Source organism: Motacilla alba, chromosome 2 (genome assembly GCF_015832195.1).
Source record: "Motacilla alba alba isolate MOTALB_02 chromosome 2, Motacilla_alba_V1.0_pri, whole genome shotgun sequence".
Taxonomy (NCBI): Eukaryota; Metazoa; Chordata; class Aves; order Passeriformes; family Motacillidae; genus Motacilla; species Motacilla alba.
Genome location: NC_052017.1, coordinates 137,954,705 through 137,971,115, shown reverse-complemented (window position 1 = coordinate 137,971,115; position 16,411 = coordinate 137,954,705).

Below are 16,411 nucleotides of genomic sequence, written 5' to 3'. Positions count from 1 at the left end.
GGAATGACTCGCACATATCCTTCCTCACACGGATATTTTATGAATTTTAGAGTTAGCGGGATGCAAATCTGCCCTTCGAGGATCATCTGGCAGAGCAGAGCTTTGGCCAGTACCTTGCAGGGACTTCTGCAGGAAAACAAAGCAGTATTAAAGAATGCCCTAAGTGTCCATCTCTCTGAGCCAGCACAGTTGAAGCCTGGGGGCAGGAAGTACTTCTTTAGCAGAGATGTGAAGTTAAACGCCCTGTTGTTTGTAACTAGTCCTGGTGCCACGTTGTTTTTGCAGGAAGTCATGGGCACTTCAATCTTTACACCTGGCGGCAGTCCTGAAGGAAACACTGCTGTTGGAGAAGGTGCATGGCATGCTTTCAGGTTGTCAGGCAATGGCTTCATGGCTGTAAATACTGGCGTTATAGGTAAAGTACCAATTAAATCAAATCAATAATTTGTGAAAGCCAAATTATTATAATAACAATAAAAAATAGAATTTATTTCACGTTCGGATTACAATTTGTGCCAGCCATTAATCAAAAGGACAGAGTCGAGCCCAGGACTCTGCTCTGGATGAACGCAGATCTGACCCCCTCGCGCATCAGGTCGGGTGAGTTCTGTTCGGATCAGTCCAGGTTTTATACTCTTTTTCTTGCCCAGAGCTACTTTTCCTTTGTCCTTTTCTCAGTCCAATGAGCTTTTCGATGTTTCTCCGGTGTAGAATAAGTCTATCAGATGAACAAACTGCGCAGGCTTTGGAGTCTTGGGAATATTCGTGCTGTCCTCTTGTTCTTCATCCGGCATGTGCAGATACCTGTCTCCCCTTGGACAAAAACCGCGTTGCAATACACAAATCGATGTGTCAGGGAACACATACACGTTGAATAGAGTTTCCAGGAATTGGGTTTTTACATGCTAGTGAGATTCCCAGAACTGGCTATTCATGCTAAGTTGACTATCAGGAATGATGCTATCTCTGGTTATCGTGGCCACGATGGGCCGCTGATGTCTCGGGCGTTCTGTGATTGAGTTGGAACTTCTCCTTCACTTGCTAATTTCAGCCCCTATTCAGTGTGCACCTGTGGATACTGTGTTTGAAATGAAGCATGAGGTAACCAGTTTCCCAATCCTGTGGCTGATTCTGTGAGCTTAGTGGTTTTATGTCAGTTCCCAGTGACATGTCTGGACATGTACCTCAGTGTATTCTATCCCTTCTAAGTACAATAATATTTCATGAATTTTAATATATTTATAACATTTCTAAGTATAATCATATTTTATTCGAACATGAATTTTAATATATATATATATATATATAACAATTGTGAGTTAAAGCACAAGGGAGAGGGCTGGGGGGAAAGGGAGAGAGGGGAAGCAGTAGTTCACAGAGAAAGTTTTCATTTAATTAGCTGATAATTTGCATCTCACTGTACAAATCAGAGCTAAGCATATCTGTCCCAGCCAATGTATATGACTCACAGTTCGTCAAATAGATATTCTGGAAGTGAGAAGTTACAGAAATAAAAGTCATGAATTATCAGTTGTTCTTCTATTCTCGTGGACAGCATCCTTTATTACACGTAAATTCCATATATAGCCATTGCAAACAGGAAAAATAAAGTCAAGTTTGCATGGATAGAGAAGTGACAAAACGAGAAATGGAATTTAAGGATGGATTTCACCCTGTAGTGTTAGAGGGTCCACCTGACCAGCACAAAACATCTGCAAAGTCAGTTTCCAGGCTCTGCTTGGGGATTCCCCATCCAGTCTGCAGCAGACAGCTGCAGTAATGATGCACATTCTGTAAGCTGCTGTTTCTGTTGACCACCTGAGGAACCTCAGATAGAGACTGTGGTTTACTAAAATTAATAAACCACAGATGAGCCCTCCTTGCTAATGCTTCTTGAAGGCAAATTCATAGACAAGTCCCAAAAATTTTTAAGAATTTCCAATGAGACACCTGGTTTGATGCATGAGCCCTTCTCTGCAGTATGCTGAGATCCTGCCATGCTTCCTACAAAGATAAAAGCAGCAAATGCCTCTTCACACACATTTAAAAGTCACATCACAGAATCTGAGCTAAACAGCCAAAAGAGAAATGGCTCATTTTTAATGTGAGGTCCATGAAAGGTTCACTGTGGACATAACTCAGCCCTGTCCTGCTCTTGAGAGCCAACATGGGCTTTTGCCATGGCTTGTTGGGAGGACACATGTGGTGTGTCTGCAGAGGGTGGTAAGCTCATTTCTCAATGTTTCTTTAACAATGTCAAGAAATGCCAAGGGTTTGCACAGTGGAAAAAGAACCCCATTCCAAAACATCTCAAATGAGACACCCCTTTCAAGGCAGGTCCTGCCCCATGTCTCTCTTATAAAGATGCACCAAACAGGAGGACTACAATGTGAATTTTTTTTCCTCTGGAGTACATCTATGGAGTCAACAAACATGTGGATATAAATTTAGCTGTTTAACTGACTCAACTGTTTAGAAATTTAACAAACAAATGTACATACCAATAGGTATCTGGAAACCAGTGTTTTCTGTCTGACACAGCAAAATGAATGGGGAGCAATATTCATACACTGAAAGTTAGCAGACTAGGTACAAAAATATACCAGTTGCTAGGAGATGGCATTTAATCTGGAATTTTAGGCAGTAAGTAAAAATAAAGTTATAAGAAGAAATATTGTTTAGGGCAGAAATCAGGCCGAAGCAAGAGGCTGTTTATGAGAGAGAGCACAGCAAGGATGCTGCCCAGCCACATGCTGTGGGGCTGGAGGTGAAGGGCAGGGTTATTGACTTCACTGTGGGAACAAAAGCCCCGCCAGTGAAAGACAGCAAGGACAAAACTCTTTCCTGGTTGAAGCTACTGGGAGATGTGCTACTAAAGTAAATAAGGGCTGTACTTCAACCTGCAAATATCACCTTTGCTTGTCATGGAAGTCCAACCAGAAGCTAAAATGTTGTGAAACTCAGCTCATTCCTCCAGTTGTGAAAATTACAGAAGAAACACAGCAAACTTCATTGCCAGTGAAGCTAGGTCCCCAAACCAGATTCTGTTGGTTTCTTTCACCACTGAAAACCCTACTTTCTTAATAGCATTAGAATTGATAAATGCTGGGTTTTAAGACTAGACTGTCTTGTGAGACCATTTGGATTCAACAGTAAGGCCAGCAGGGAATGAGTGGGGCTGGCTGCTCCTTACAGCAGCCCAGTCCATGGTGGGAATTGTCCAAGTGGGATTTTAGTCCTGTTGAAATATAGGGCAAAATTGCAATAGATCTCAAGAGGTCATTTTCCCCCTTCCTCACACAGGTAAAGGGTTACGTGTAACCTAGTCCAGCACATGGTAATCACCTACACATATAGAGGACAAACCTGGCTTCTGGTCCCTATAAGTACATGCAGGTCTTAGAAGCAGTGTTTGCCTTCAGCACCACCCCTGGGTAATTTCCACCTCAGATATCCCTTTGACCAAGGCTGGTAAGCATTTCTACAATATTTGGTCACAGTGATTACATTTATTATTCAGATCAAACTATTGGGGTCCCAAGGCCAAGACAGACATTCTGACTTTTTACAGCTTTGGTATTACCTATAATCCTGATGCTGGAGCACTACTTGTTTAGACTTCCTTTGGACAGTGCTTGTCAAAGTGATTAATAATTTTCTCTGGGCAGCAGCCAAAGATCAGAGTCCATGCTGACATCTGCAATCTGCCAGAAGGCTTTGATGTTGTCAACAGGGCTATGGTGAAGCCTAAATAATCACTGGTCGAGGGGATATGTTCTCCTTGCTCAGAAATCCAAAGGACTGTCCTCTCTGCTGACCCAGCTTGTCTTCCAGAGGATAACTACTGATTGCAGACATTGCTGGCTGCTTCACTGGCCTCTGCACAACAAAGTTTCTGGCAGAAAGGCAGTAATGTGTCTGCTCTTACAGCAATGCTGATGGTGGCACTGGCATCTCCTCTTCATGAAACCCTGAGAGCGGCGTTGGTGCCATCTGGATCTGCACCCTTGCCAGGGTTCTCTGCAGTGAGGAGGGGCTGGACAAGGACTGATTGGTTGTTGTTCAATCCCTCTGATTGATTCCACTGGTTGGGTGGCAGAGTATCAGCCAATGAGGGTTGGCTGGATTTTTGTCATTACCTGTGGTTAAGAGCCCAACCACCGCAGTCATTGACTGCATCTCTCATATTTTATCATCTCTAGATGACCCTGCTTAAGTGGGAGGGTTGGATCAGATACCCTCCAGAGGTCCATTTCAACCTCAGCCATTCTGTGATTCTCTGATTTTTATGCAAGCAATGATTGCTGAACTTACAGAGCTCACTGTAAAGCTCATTGTGAGACCTCACCTTTGGGAAGCTGCTCTTGCACCCCTGTGAGAGGCCCAGCCTGAGCTGTCACGCTTTCCAGTTGCACTGGGGAGACCTCCAGGAGGTACCTGCAGGATGTTTTGAGGAAGGATGATAACGGTGATGCACACCTAGTGCAGGAAAACAGGGGCCCTTGCAGAAGCGCAGGGATGAATGTGGGTCACAACAACCCCAGGAAACACTCCAGGCTTGGGGCAGAGTGCCTGGAAAGCTGCATGGTGAAAAAGGGCCTGGAAGTGTTGGCCAACAGTGGTTGAACATGTTCAATCACCATGCGCCTAGATGGCCAAGAAGGCCAAGGCCTGTATCAGAAAGTGTGGCCAGCAGGACCAGGGCAGTGATTGTCCCCCTGTACTCCCCCTGTGGGGTGAGGCCACACCTGAAGTGCTGGTTTTGGGCCCCAGTTTTGGGCTCCTCACTTGAAGAAGGACATTGAGGGGCTGGAGTGTGTCCAGAGAAGGGCAACAGAGATGAGAAAGGGTTTGGAGCACAAGTCTGATGGGGAGCAGCTGAGGGAGCTGGGGGTGTTCAGCCTGGAGAAAAGGAGGCCCAGGGGAGACCTTGTCACTCTACAGCTCCCTGAAAGGAGGCTGTAGCCAGGTGGGGGTCGGTCTCTTGTCCTAGGTAATAATGACAGAACAAGAGGAAATGGGCTCAGGTTTCACCAAGGGAGGTTTAGATTGGATATTGGGAAGAATGTCTTCACAGAAAGGGTGGCCAAGCACTGGAACAGGCTTCCCAGGGAAGTGATGGAGTCACCATCCCTGCAGGTATTTAAAAGATGTGTAGGTGTGGCACTTAGGGACATGGTTTAGTGGTGAACTTGGCAGTGCTGGGTTAGCAATTGGACTTGATCTGAGAGGTCTTTTCCAACCTAAATGATTCTACAATTCCATGATGGCATGGCCACTCTGGGTTGCAGCCAGCTTTTCTCCCAGAATGACTGGAACTGCCATTGCTTCTGCTGGCAGCAAGCACAGATTTATCAGTGGGTGATGGAGGCAATAACCTTCATCCCTGCCATGTCAGGTGCAGGGGGCCAACTGCCCACACTGTCCATCTGTCCACACTGTGGCCTAGCCTGGGGCTCCCTTCAGCCCAATGTGGGGTTTGAATGAAAAAGAGAAACATAAAAGAAGCATGTGGGAAGTGTTAAGATTTTTTCAGCTTATTTGTAAAATAGTGTGTTCCTGGACTTTCAAGGGACAGCAGGAGGGATTTGTCCCTACAAAGTTGGTCACAAAGTGAAAGAAAATCCCAGAGTTTCCTTACTCTTCAGTTTGTATTTGTTTGCAGTGATTTCAACCTGGAATATTGTGCTAAAGCAAATCATATCCTGGGCTGCATTAGAAGCATGGCCAGCAGGTGATGCAGGAACTGATGCTCCCCTTCTATTCTGCTCTTACAAGACCACACCTGGAGTACTGCATCCAGCTCTGAGACCTCAAGTAATGGAAAGGCATGGACCTGTGGAGCAGGTCCAGAGGAGGGCCACAACGATGAATAGAGGGATGGAGCATCTCTGCTGTGAAGGCAGTTTGAGAGAGTTGGTGCTGCTCAGCCTGGAGAAGAAGGCTCCAGGGATGCTTTTTAGCAGCCTTCCAGTACCTAAAGGGGGTTCACAAGAAAGAAAGAGACTTTTTACAAGGGGCTGTAGTGACAGAACAAGGTGTAATGGTTTTTAACTGAAAATTTGATAGATTTATATTAGATATGTGGTGACTTGACCTGGGCTGGATCCCAGGTGCCCACCAAAGCCAATCTATCACTTTCCTCCTCAGATGGACAGGGGAGAGAAAATATAAAGAAAGGCTTGTGGGTTGAAATAAGAACAGGGAGAAATCACTCAGCAATTACCATCACTGTCAAAACAGATTTAACTTGGGAAAATTTGTTGAATTTATTACAAATCAAAATAATAGAAGGATAATGAGAAGCAAACATAATCTTAAAAACACTTTCCCCTGTCTCTTCCTCCTTCTCAGGCTTAACTTCCTTCATTATTCTCTATCTCCTCTCCCACAGCAGTGCAGGGCAACTGGGAATGTGGGTTATGGTCAATTCATCTCAGGCTATTTCTGCCTCTTCTTCCCCTTCAAGGAGAGTCCTTTCCACAGGAGTCCACAAAATTCTTCAATGTAAGTCTTTCCCATGGGCTGCAGTTCCCCACAATCTGCTCCAGCATGGGTCCCTTCCATGGGGTGCAGTCCATCAGGAACAGGCTGCTCCAATGTGGGTCCCTTGCAGGGTCCTGCCAGCAAACCTGCTCTCCAGCGTGGGCTCCTCTCCATGGGTCCACAGTCCTGCCAGGGCTGCTCCATGCAGGCTTCCCAGGGTGTCACAGCCTCCTTGGGCATCCACCTGCTCCAGCATGGGCTCCTGCATGGGCTGCAGGTGGACCTCTGCAGCCCCGTGATCCTCCATGGGCTGCAGGTGGACCTCTGCATCCCCATGATCCTCCATGAGCTGCAGGTGGATCTCTGCATCCCCATGATCCTCCATGAGCTGCAGGTGGATCTCTGCATCCCTGTGATCCTCCATGGGCTGCAGGTGGATCTCTGCATCCCCGTGATCCTCCATGGGCTGCAGGGGCACAGCTGCCTGACCATGGGCTGCAGGGAAATCTCTGCTACAGCCTCTGGAGCACCTCCTGCCCCTCCTTCCTCACTGACCTTGGTGGCTGCAGGGCTGTTTCTGTCACATATTCTCACTCCAATCTTCTCTGGCTGCAATTACTTCTGTGCAATAACTTTTTTGTTTCCCTTCTAAAATGTATTATCACAGAGGCAGTGCTACCACAGCTGATGGGCTCAGCCTTGGCCAGCAGCAGATCCACCCTGGAGCTGGCTCAGATTAGCTCTGCTGGACGTGGGAGAGCTTCCAGCAGCTTCTCACACAAGCCACCTCTACAGTGCCCCTGCTACCAGAGTCTTGCCATGCAAACCCAATACAGATATTAGAAGAAATTCTTTACTGTGAGGGTGGTCACAGTATAACTGGTTTCCCAGAGAAGTTATGGGTGCCCCATTCCTGGAAATGTTTAAGGTCAGTTTGGATGGGGTTTTGAGCTTCTGAACAACCATATCTATTGCAAGATGACCCTGCCCATGGCAGGGGGGTGGACTAGAAATTTTTGAAGGTCCCTTCCAGCCATTCCAACCCCATAATTTAGCCATGTTTTGATTAGGGGGCACTTTGCAAACCTTTAAGTTAGCAACACAGCTCCTGAGAGGTCTGGGAAGAGGCTTCTGTTTCTTTTCTGGTATCTAGAGCTGAAAATAAGTAACTATTTGGGGAGATTAGTACACCTCAAACCCAGGGACTGGTACACAGACCAGTCAGTGAAACCAGCAGGCACAGGGCTCCTTGCTCCCTGGTGAACAGCAGCTTCCAAACATTAGAAGGATGCCTGCCTGCCTTCAGCAAAGCTCATCTCCCACATGCATGGACTGTGGGCTGGCTGGGCCTGCTGCTCCCTGTTGCCATTGATACACAAAGCCTGATACAGTCTGGTGCCCTGTGTGAGCCTAGCAAAGCCAGAGTAAGCACTGCCCTTCCAAAGGAAGCTGAAGTAAAAGCACAAGGCACTGCCAAGGTCCAATACAGCACCATGTGAATTTAAAGAAATATGAAAGGGGGATAGAATTTGTTACCACTTTCCCTTGAGTTTCCTATTTATCTTCTTTTAAAACTGGATGTTGAGGAGATGTGTTAATTTTGTGGGTCCTGCTGTAACCCCAGCTGTAACTTTATGTGCATGGGGGAGGGAGGGGACAGAGGGAGAGGTTGGTGTGCTTTTCATGGGGGGGAAAAGAAGAGAATCCAGGGCAAAGTATTTCTGAGGTCTACTCAATGCTCAGTGAAGACCCAAACACCACCTTTTAAACTAGTTTAAAGCCACATGAGCCAGCTGTGCACACCCTGAAGGGACCAAGGTCATGCCAGTGAATAGAAGTGACTGCTAAATGTTCCCTTTCTGCAAGAGAATGGCACCCTAAACTCAGGGGAGAGCTGGGCTGAGCTGAGCTGAGCTCAGCCCAACCAAGCCAAGCCCAGCCCAAGGATTCTCTGCTTCCCTGGCTGAGCTTGAGGAGCCTTCTTATTTCTTCAGCAGCTTCTCTGGGTTTATACTCACCACCTACCTATGGAAATGGGGATGGGGACTCACACCCACTTACTCTGTGCAGCAGAGCAGGCTGTGTGGAGAAGATAGATTACTTTCATCTTGGTGATTGTGTTTTACCTTTTGATGCCCTGCATGTTTATTCCTTTATCATGTATTAATTATTGGCATTCTCTAGGCTTCCTTCTGTCCTAATCTGATTTAAAACACACATTTGCATTTGAAAAGTAGCTAGCATGTATAGCAAATCCTTTCCCTTGGTTTGCTATTAATGCAGCCAGCTTTGATGTATTATATTAATGCTGTTTGCCAGGGGTGAAATCAGCACACCACCTATGGAGAGGCACTTCCTTGGTGAACCTACTGCTTTTACCCACAGGCAAAGCATCTACCTACCCTGGTGAAAAACGCGGGTGCTGACTGCATGGTCACACACCTGCTGCCTTCCACCTGCTTTTGGGAGGCTCAGAGGCTCTGCACTGTGCCCATGATGACCTAACCTGAGGACCTGCCACATCCATGGCAATGGAGGAAGTGAGAGCTAAATGCATGACAGGGCACCAAACCAGCAGCTGAGGGTTGTGCAGGGAATGAGGCAGGCAAGTGCCGGAGAACTCCTGCCAGAAGAAGACTGGGTGAGATCAGGATTTGCCTGATGGTCTTCCTGAGGGTTGTATGCACTGAGGCTGAAATGCTTGTGCCCTTCAAAATGTTCCAACTTTTATATAGCAATATCTCAGCCAGTTGAGGAATAGACTAAATCAATCCTCTGTTGAGTTCAGTACCCATATTTCCTTTATTTTTTGGGTTTTGTTTTTGTTTGTTTTTTACTGTATTGCTTACATAATTTAAGGCTTTTGGGAAGTTGTCCTAAGCCTGCCTGATCTGTTTGAGCTGGTGCAAAGGGCATATGGAGCTGCTGCTGTAACCCCTCAGGCTGGGTTAACTGTACTGGTGAGTGATGGGCACAGGACAGGTGACCAAGGGAGCAGTGCCCAGCCTGCTCATGTGACAGTAGCAGAGGTGGCTCAAGTCACCAGCCTCAATCCACCATGGCTGCTTGTGCAGGCTTTCCCTCTCTTTCCCTCCCTTGGTCTGACAGCCAAACTGCCTGGAGCAGCCTTTCCTCACCCTGCTCTGGCACGATATTCCAGATCAGCTGTGACTCCTTGAATGGGAGGATTTGCTCACCCGGCTCCTGTATCAGGGCTGGGTGAGAAGCCATATTTCTGTGTGGCAGAGCTGGGGAGAGGATGGGCTTTGGCAAGAGGCAGTGCCAAGCAGTAGGGTCTGGAAACCAGGCTCTCCCAGAACAGCATGTCTGATCATGGCATTAGTTGAATAGAAACAGCTCAAAGTAAACTTGTTTCTTCTTAAATACTCACATAGAGTTTTGTACCATGTTGACTTGGTTTGAAAAGCATTTTAGTTAAATTATTACAACTTCTGCTTCTGGACAAAACTTAAAGAGTTTCCAGAGCTCATTTACCAAAGGGGTTGGAAAAGTTATTTCAAGTTAACAGCCTACATTACAGTAGTAGTTATTTGAACAGGTGGGGACTGGGGGAAGTAGGGACATTAGCCAAATCATGAATCATAAGCTAATCAGATTGCCACCCATGTTTGCACCAAAAGAAAAGCCATGCACGAAAATACACACATCACCAGCTTCAGAACTGACTCAGCAAGGACCCAAACTTTGGTTGGGGTTTACTGGGGTAGGGTAATGCCTACACTTTGATTTGGTAGGGGCAGGAGCTCTCTCTGGAAGCCATCAGGGAGCCTGGCTGCTCTTTGACAACTTTGAGAGTGTGGGACTTTTTTGTACTCTTTGCTCCCCACTGCATTTCTGCTCCATCCAAGCAGAGAGAAGTTTGGAGCCTTGCACTCTTTAACAAGGTCTTTTCTGCATGCCCTTGGATTTGAGGCTCTTTCCACAGGTGAGCAGGAAAAGCAATTTCAGATATCCCAGGAGGGCACCTCGGGACATCCGTAGCCTCTACCACCTGCAGGAAAGCTCCTCTCTCTGGGGCAGTAGGATGTATTTGGCTGTCCAGGAAGAAGTGGGTCACAGAGCTGTTTCTTGACCCATCCAAAACCCAGGCAAAGAGCTGTGCAGAACCATGCCATGGCCCAGCTATGCTGGGAAGCAAGGGCCGCAGCAGCTCTGCACTGGCTCTGCACTGGGGGTTCATCTTCTCCTAGAGCACAGTCACTGAGAAGTCCCTAGAGTGAAAAAAAAATTAGATTTAACTGGATTTAGAATAAAGTAGAATAAAACAACATTATTGAAACTCTGTTGATGTTAGTGAAATTCCTTGTGTCTTACACCAGCGGGCAGAAAATCAGATCTAAAGTGCTGAGGCTGCTGGCTGATACTTTCCTGTTTGTGTGTGCAGTGGGGAAAAATGCTTGTTTGGTGCTGATTGCAGACTATGGAATAAGAGCAATTTCTCATCCCACCTCCACAGAAGCTATTTAAATAGTTCTACACCCACTTTGAAAGATGCTCAGTTAGAAAGGAGTAAATCTGGAAGTTATTACTCCTCAAAGAAAGAAAAGGCAATAAACAGGCTCTGCTAGGGCTGCCGGTGCTCTCGGGGACAGCAGCCGCCCAGGAGCCTTCCCTGCGCCAGGCTGCCCTCGCAGCGCGCAGCTGTCCTGAGGCAGCCTGCAGAGCAAACACCCGCTGCGGGAAAGAGCCTGCGGCTCGTGTCTCAGGAGCCCTTGGAGCTGACCCTTTGTCCCACTGAGGCTCGGGCCAAAGCCCGGCTGGCTCCACGCAGGCTCCTCACAGGCTGCACGAGCCCCCATGTGCTCTGCATCCAGCGCTGGAGCGAAGGGAACGCACAGCGAAACCCAAGGACGTGCCAGGAGAAGCAAGAGGCAGAGCACTAATTACAAACGCCCTTATGAAACACGGGGGACAGAACGGTGACACGTGCGGACAGTCAATGCCTGCCTGTCCCTTCCTTGGGGATCGCCGGCCACAAACTCACTCACAAAGTGAAAGCGTTTGCCAGCTCCTTCCCAAAACTGGAGGCGGAGGTTTAACCCATGGCACCTCTGCAGGGCTTCTGGCAGGATGCTGCCCATGTTCCCCTCTGCTGGACCTCCTTCCCGGCAGGACAGTGAAGGGGGAGCCCTTTCCCAGAGCAGCTGCTTGCCAAGTCTCTTCCTGGGGGATATGGAGGGAAAAGTTCAGCTCGGGTGGGGAACTGGGCCAGCTCTGTGCAGGGAGAGCCAGGTGGGACCCAAGAACCTGCTGGTTGCCCTCAGGTCACCACCAATCCTAGTGACACCTGAGAGCAGGCATTCAGGCAGGCCAGGAGCTTTCCCACACCCCACCACTTTAGATGTTCATGGATTTAAGTTGTTTCCAAATTAGGTTGGACCCAAAGAGAGACTTTTATGAATTGATGCACTCAAAATAGCCACAAAGCACTAAATCCTCAAATGAATCTCATACAATGCTTCTGTCAGAGCCAGCTGCTTGTATTCAGACCCTCAGCACTGCCATCCTGCTCCATAACCAGCACACCAGGGCCCCGACCCTACAGCAAGTTTTAGGCAATGCCTTGTGTGTCTCTGGCTTTTGCCCAGCAGAGCTCTGCTTTGAGATTAAGATCTTAATATTTATAAGCCTCTGGTTTTTAGCTATCTGTTTAATATCATAGTAAATCAGGTGCCAACACTGCTATTCCTCCAACTCACCTGAAAATCTCACCTTCTTAACAAAGGGCAGTTACATTTTTTCCTTTAAAATAAACTAATTATAAAATCACTGTGATTTTCTCACATTTAAACAGCCAATTATTTCTGAGGATGTGAGAAACCGAGAAACAGCTGTTGCAATGTTGAAGCTCAGTTACATCTCTGCTATTTTAATGGGTAAGAGTCAATATTTTTATTCCCATGTGATATTACCAAGACATGATAAGCAACCATAGCATTAGTATTAATTTGTGGAGCAAAGACCACTTCAATTTGCCTCAGTGAGGAATAATTTTAACAGAAAATTAGCATTCCACAAACAACTCTTTCGTGTTCCAACTCCCCCCCCCCTTTTTCCCCCCCTCTTCCTTTGTTTTTTGATAAAGCACCACAACCATGGGTAAGGGCAATTTGAAGGCAGAGACAGTTTTTAAAGCAGCCTTAACTCTTTCCATACAGGGGAGTGGACTTCAAAAAATGCTTTCCTAAGTTTAACTTGGCATTGTTGACCACTGAATAAAGGGAGAGCACTGACTTTGCCTCTCACCAGAAGGTGAAAAAATATCAAATAGGAGTCAGTTCCTCTCCCACAGCCTCCAGGTGAGGATTTCTGCTAAAAGCTTTGCTCTTCAATCTATGTATGACCACCCAAACCAAAGTGGCATCTGTAGAAATCAGGCTTATAAATACAGAGCCAAGCCTGGAGCTCCAGGTTCTGCAAGGCTTTACTTTAATCTTTGGAAATCCTCGTTGCACTTAGCCAGGGAAAAGCGCATGTGCGACACAAAGAATGGCGATTTGAGCTAAGCATGGAACAGAGTAACAATTTTTAATTGCACATGTGTCTGTCAACAAGCCCTTTCAAACATCTTAGCTCCATTGTATTTTTATCCTTTTTCCCCTAGGATCATGACACACTTGACAGTGGTGATAAATCAGCTCTCATGCTGTTCTTTTAGCCCGGAAAATATTATTAATCCTATTTAGGTAGAAATGTGAGACCCACAGGTAGGCTAAGCTACCTGTAACAAGCCAGTCTCAGCAGGGGAGCCATTCCACCCTCTCAGAGAGGATGCTCTCCTGGAAATTGTGGGGGTGATTTTAGGTCTCCTACAAGGACAAACACTTTAGGCACAGTGTTACCAGATCAAAAAAAAAGAGGGGTAGGGACAGGTGAGAGCGAGTGACAGCACTTCCCTCTTATGTTTTGAGTGGATTTCAGTGCAAGAAACAAGTTTCTATCTTCAGGTTTGAAATCTGTAGATGAAGAAACACCGAATGCCCAGTGAATCAGTCAAGGACATTACTCAACAGCATCAAAACTAACATGCATCCAAGTGTGTGAAGCAGTAGGAAATTTTTCACATTAAAAAAGTGGAAGGTACCTCCAAATTTAAATGTCAGCTGAGCCAGGAACTCTGAGGAATTAATTTTTGAAGGCATCTAAAGCTGTAGCTGGACACCAAGAGAGACCCAAAAATGAGGAGCCCACACTAATGTGCCTCTCTAAGAATGTGGCCCCAAGTGACTTGCCACAGATTGGGCAGGTGTTAAGTTACAAAGTCATAAATAGAAAACCAATTCCCTCTCCTGGCCTTTCATTTAAAGGCTTGGACAGATTCCCAGACAACTGTCAGCCACATGAAGATATAAATTATTTAGAACAGTGCAAAGGGTGATGAACCAGGGTCAAAAGCCACCTGCAAACTTGCAGACCCTTAGCAGGCATCAGTGGCCAGAGCAAACCTGGGGTTGGTTACTCACATTCTTGCCACATGGATACACTGAAATTCCCTTTCTCCACTGGTTCTCTCTCATCTTCAGGCAGAATTTCTGTTGTAGACTGGTTTCTGCTCCATCATCTACCTGCCAGGTGGCAGATGCAGGCAGAAAAAGGTAGGCTTCCTTTTCTGGAGTGCCCAGCCTCCAGTGCCTGCCCAGGCTGCGGATAACTCTCCAGCCAAAGAACTGAAGGCTGGCTGTGTGATTCCTGCCACGCTGCCCACAGGGCCTGAGCAGCAGCAATGAAGTGGGCTGGACACAGGCTGATTTCAGCCTGTGACATAGGAAAGTTATCAACAGTGTGTGATGGCTAGTCTGGAAAGGTCTTCAAAAAGGCAGCTGATCACCATAGCTACCCTCTCCCCAGTTACAGGCACACACACATCTCCTGGAGCAGGTTCTGCCTGGCACAATGGGGTCTAGGATCTCTCTGGAGCAATCAGACTGTAACTCAGGAATCCTGCAGATAAAACCTGCTAGCAATGATCTGTAGAGGTTTGTTTATCTGTGGTCTAAAATAACAGCCTCATTGCCTTTTGCCAGATGCAAATATTTCAAACCCGAAGTATTCGCTGGTGCTGTGAAGTCGGAAACAGCCTGGGTACCTCAAGTGCAGGACAGTTCAGCTGGAAACCCAATAGCTTTCACTTCCCTCCTACACTTCCCTGTTGCAGGGAGCAGCACCATGGTACCACAGGCTCACCAGCACCGCATCCTCAAAATCTATTTGCAACAGCTACCATCCTTGGCACAGGCAGCAAAGCTCACAGCCTTCCTCTTCTGTTTGAAACTGGTCCCCAGAGGCTTAATTTGCAGAGCAAATTTGCAGTAATGGGATTTCAGATTCCACCTTCCTGTGCCTGACAGAAGGTGCCTCTGCGAGCTGCCTTGGTTCACCTTTCAAGAAGCTGACCTCTTTTTTCCTGAGCAGCATCTCAGTTCTGGAATGTGAGCTGTGACAAATGTTTCAGAGAAGGCTACAGGGCTAACGAATACATTAATATTTAATCACACTTCCCCACTATTGGGTCATTGTCCAAAATTTTTGACTCCTGTACCTAAATCTACACCAGCCACAAATATGACTTCATTCTCAGAATCTGACTTTTTCTTATTATTCCCAACTTCTTCCTGCAACAGTCCTCCCCACAGTCAAATTATTTTTGAAGGGAATTGTCTTCTCTTGGCTCCAACTGGAGCCAAGTGTGATTAACCCACATTTTTCTATCAGTAATACACTCTTCCATAGTAAGCTCTCACCACATTTCCTGAAGAGACACTATCTTCACACACATTATGGTGCATTTCTCCTCCTCAAGTCATCATCAGTGCAGGGACAAGAGGAAAGGACACAACAGCAGCCTCAGCTCATTCTTGGGACATGCGTGGAAGAATGGCGTGATAGGGAAGCTTTCGGCCGATACGAGGTTTCTGTCCCTCAGGCGGTGTAAGACCCCTCTGTATCTGGCAGCCGGAGAGGAGAATTGCAATGCAGGAAAGGCAAATCCATTACACTTTCAATGTAGGATGTGAGCGTCAAGGAAAGCACGTTGGGGCAGACTTTAGCATCGCATAGTTACTCGACATTCAGGGTCTTGTGCAAGCACCTTGAAGCCCATCCCAGGTAGCTTCCCCTATTATTTGCTACTGAAACAGATACATTCATTGGCACTGCAATCATCCCTCGCAGCACTGTGGGTGCCACAGCAATGTGGGGCCCCCAGCTGTGTTCCTGTCATCCCCTCCAGCCTGGGTTCACCGTACAGGCCATCCTGCCGGAGCGATGAGGGCTCTCCCAGAACACAGGCCACTGGCGATGGACCTGAATGCCACGGAGCGGATGAGGCTAAGCTCAAATACGTGGCTGCAGGGATGGCTGGGTGCTTACACAGCTCTCTACAGACCACTCGTTTATCAGCATCGTTTTGCTATCTGCGAGCCTCGAGGAGCCGCCTCAGTGGTGCGGAGGGCAGCCCCAGCGCTGGCAGCGGAGCCCCGTCCCCGCCTCTCCCGGCCGACCCCGCCGGGGAGAGAGGCCGCGACCACGGTCCCCAGCCCTGCCCGCAGCACACAGAACGCTCATTACCAGGCGCCTCGTTACTGGGTTTCTGGGTCTCAGCCCCGGTTTCGGGTCTGTTCCCTCGGGGCCGCTCCAGCATAGCGGCGCCGCACTCGGCAGGGGGCGGCAGCGGCGGCGCCGGCACGGCCGGCGGAGAGCCGGCTCGGGGCACCCTCGGCCAGAGGCTGAGGGCTGCACTGGCAGAGGGTCGGAGCGAGCAAGGTGCGAAGGAGCCCCCGAGGCGGGGGGCACCGGATGTCACCCTGCGGGGCAGCCCCGAGCGCGCCGCCCCGGCCGGGAGCCCCCAACGCCGCCCCAGCAGCGGCGCCCCCCGCCCGCCGGGTTATGAATGGGCGCGGCGGAA